Here is a 4,246-nt window from a genome sequence, read left to right as displayed (position 1 = left end):
ATGGTAGTTGGAGTGTTACTCATTTTATAGGTGGGGGATGTGGGACGCAGGGGCGTCCCTTTAGGCGCTTCTCGGATTGTTTGTACTCCACTCCTCGTGGAAATAGGAAGTGGTTTCGGAACGAGGTTCATAAGAAATTTCAGATCGGAAGTCCCCGCACGATTTTCAGAGGATTCATCTGTGGAAGCAGCAGGCGTGGTTCGCGCTTCGATAGGTAGGGAGGTGGTGGTGGAGGCTTGGGGATCCACGGTTTGGATACCCCTGCCTAAGGGGGTCTTACCGGCAGTATATTGGTCAGGAATGGCCGTAAATCGCAGTTATTACGGCAGGAGATTTCAATACTCGCACTCACCTGTTGAGCCTATGGAGACTTCAACAGGCGTGCCCACCTGTTAATAGCGCTGGAGATTTCAACTGGCGGCGCAAGTGAGATACAGGTGTCGCCACCGTCAGCGTCTTAGCGGAGAAACGTCCGTATCTCCGTAACGGTATGAGATAGCTTGAATCTGACAAAAGATTCGAAGCCAAAGTGGGGGGGAAGGGGGGGATCGATCACCCTAAGTAGAGTTTGCTACCCTAAGTGAGGTGGTAGGGGTAGTTTAAGAAATTATAAAAGAAAATAAATGATGTAGTTCGTGGCGAAAATCAATAGATGGCGCCACCGACAACGTCTTAAAGGACGTTGGGCGATTATCTCATAAACGGTAAGACTTAGAGTAAATCTGAGAAAAGATTCAAGTTCAAATTGGGGGGTAGGGGGGATCAACAACCCTCGCTACCCTTTAAGACCCTCAGGGGTTAGATAGGAGGTGTTTGAGAAAATCGGATAAAAATAATAATATGTATGTGTGTGTAATGGGGAATACCCGTGTGTCAATGTGTTAGTGAATGGTGTGTGTGTAGGCAACTTGAGACAACCTACTGGAGGGAAGATGGAAGATGGGGGACACCACGGGCACCCCTGCCGATCCGCAGAGCGGGCACAGCAGGTCCGTACCCAGGAGTCTTCCCGCCCTAAAGCCCTAACAAGTGGACCGGCCCGGTTCCCAGAGGAGTGCAATGGGAGACTAGCTCCCTTCCTAAGGTAGACGGACAAGACGACCTTGGGGGGACACAGCACGAGCGCCTCCGAGGGGTGAGAAGGAGGGACTGAGTTAGCCTCCCCCCCAACGGAGCCACGGCTGAGAATGACTCAAGTTGCCGGTGTGTAGGTGTGTGTATAGTGTAAAAGTCGCGATGTGCAGACTGGATGGCGTATCAAAAGGGCAATTCCAAAAGGATTGCAGACTCGATGGCAGCGGCCTCGTGGGCTGGATGTAGCGTTCCGGCACTGAATACGTCCGTTCGCACGGAGAGCTGGCAGCGGAGAAATTACCAAGACAGACAGGATTTCATACGAAAGTCCACCTTGCTATCGTACCATTTCGGAGCAAAATACGATCTCTTCCTCTCGCCTCCGGTGCGCTTCTCGGATTGTTTGTACTCCACTCCTCCTCCGACTTTCGCGTTTCGGAGAGTGTCGGGGGCGCGTAACGAGGGCGCCTTGCGCCGCGGCGCCCGTCAGGGTTCCACCCTGTCGGCCGTGGCGGCGCCAGGCGTTTGGCGAGCCCAGTTCGTGTGCAGCGGGTCGTCAAAATACGGGTTGTCGTCCTGTCGAAGGCGTACCCGGGAATAAACGTTGCACACGTTTCTACCGGGGTCGATTCCTCGAGATCCGAGGTAACGTACGTTCGAGGCCATCCTTCACCTGGTATTGGACGCGCTCGCGACCCGGTGGGCCGCGCGCCGGCCGCGGAAAGCGGCCCCGAGAAGACGGTCCCTTCGGACGCCTTCCCCCTGACTCGGCGCCTGTCAAACCTTCCTCCTGTTCCTCCCCGGTGCCTGTCCCGTAAGCGGACGTTTATGCATTTTTCGACGACTCGGGGGCGTCGCGACGCACCCACCTCCCGCGCCCGTGGGAAAGGATTATCGAGTCGCAAATGGAGACGGAGTCACCCGTTAAGCGCACGCCTTACGACGCGTCCGCGTGGGCTTCGAAATGGTTGCATGGGGTGGCCGAAGGGGAAAAAGAAATGAACTGTACGCACGCGAATGGGACGTCAAAGTTCACGTACAACAAAGTCGAGGATGGCGCCGAATTATGCTTTAGCCCCGTGAGCGGGCGGGAAAAACAATGTAGTAGCCGAGGGCGCGCAGTGGCGACCCGGCCGTGACGAGTTTCCAACGGCTTCGGACGTCGGTACCTCGTTGCGGGATGATGAATTTGTAGCAACCGGCATGTCATCGGAAACGAAATGATACTTCATCACGGGAAAACTCTTATTGTCGTTGAAACGGCGCCACATCCACGTTTCCGCGGATGTCTACCCTAGTTTCCTTGCACGTCTTTCGAAGAGGAGAGTCGTCTGCCGTCGACTTGTTATCGCGTTCATTTCTTTTATTACAAAGAAACACCTTCCTTCCCTGTGCGATGCGTTGGATGTGCTTTTCTCCACGGTGCCGTCAAGTTACGGAATACACCCCTACGACCTTAAAAAAAATCCCTCCCACACACACGCTGTACTACCTTGATCAAAAAGTTCCCGGAATAACCACCGTGTGGCGCTCCCATCGTTCCGATTTGAGTTCTGTTTTTTTTGTTAAATTGGTACATCTGTTGTTGATATTCCCTTTAAATCTTAGTGTCATAACTTGACATTTGCAAAAGTTACGTAGCCAAGAGTACATCTATATCTGTGTGTGTTGGCGATTTTTTACAATTGCAGAAATGGATTTAAATTTGCAACAACGAACTTGTATTAAATTTTGCGTAAAAAACGGATTTAGTGGCGCACGGACGTTGGAAATGTTGGAAAAGTGTTTCGGCAACGATTCTCTAAAAAAAAACGGTCGTTTACCAGTGGCACGAGCGGTTCAGAAGTGGTCGTGAGTCAATCGAAGATGATGAACGCAGTGGCAGACCATCGACATCGAAAGTCAGTGAAAAAATTGATAAAGTAAAAGAAATGTTGGTCAATTACCGCAAATTAACCATCAGAGAAATAGCGGAGGACTTGAACATTGCCTATGGATCCGCCCAAGACATTGTGGTTAATGATTTGGGTTTCCGTCGTGTAGCAGCAAAAGACCTCAATTTCATGCAAAAAAGAGACCGTGTTGACGTCGCAAAAGACATGATTAGCGAGGCTGAATCCGATCCCACATTCATCAAAAGGATCATTACTGGAGACGAGACGTGGGTTTATGAGTACGACACGCAATCCAGACATCAGGCAAGTGAATGGCGTTCACCAAATGAGCCGAGACCAAAAAAACCACGTCGTTTTCAGTCAAAAAAGAAGGCAATGCTGACGGTTTTCATGGATTACAACGGTGTAGTGCATCATGAATTTTTGCCAGAACGCCAGATAGTAAACAAAGAGTATTATTTGGGCGTTATGAGACGTTTGCGTGAAGCAATTCGCCGAAAGAGACCAGAAATGTGGGCAGAAAACTCGTGGATTTTGCACCATGATAACGCACCGTCGCACAGTGCTATCATTTTTCGTAATTTGTTGACGAAAAATGCAACAAATACCATCCAACAGCCACCGAATTCACCTGATTTGGCTCCCTGTGACTTCTTTCTGTTCAATCGAGTTAAAAAACCATTACGGGGAACGCGTTTTAGCAGCCGAGAGGAAGTAATGGAAAAATCGCAGGAAGCACTGATGGACATACCGAAAACCGAATATAAAAAATGTTTCGAGGATTGGATCAAGCGCTGGCATAAGTGTGTTGCAGTCGATGGGGATTACTTTGAAGGGGACAATATAGATTTAGATGAATAAACTTGTATTTTTAATTTTCTGAATAAATTCCGGGAACTTTTTGATCAAGGTAGTATGTCACGTTAAATGACCCTGTGTGATGGGATACCTCGGGGACGTAGTCAACGTGAAAGCGACTCCTTGAAAACCAGGCTCTCGTAAGCGTACGTAATTCGTGTCGGCAACTTCGCTCGGTGCACATCCCCCGCCGTACGTCTTATTCACGGAAACTGCGAAAATAGGGCGCATCGCGGGATTGTATGCGCGATCATTACGATGGGAAACAGGCGTCTCGCGCCTTACTTCACCTAACTGGGTGTCTCACCTTAAGCGATCGTTTTACACGTATCAAATGGCATGGCATTTACCGTTACAACTGTGGGTTAAGTGATGGAGAGGTGACCGCTGTCGATAACTAATTTTGCGTACGGAAAAAA

This window comes from Hetaerina americana, unplaced genomic scaffold, assembly GCF_022747635.1.
Source record: "Hetaerina americana unplaced genomic scaffold, ioHetAmer1.1.p SCAF_75, whole genome shotgun sequence".
Classification (NCBI taxonomy): Eukaryota; Metazoa; Arthropoda; class Insecta; order Odonata; family Calopterygidae; genus Hetaerina; species Hetaerina americana.
The sequence above is the reverse complement of the archived record's forward strand: the minus strand, read 5'-3'. Positions refer to the sequence as shown.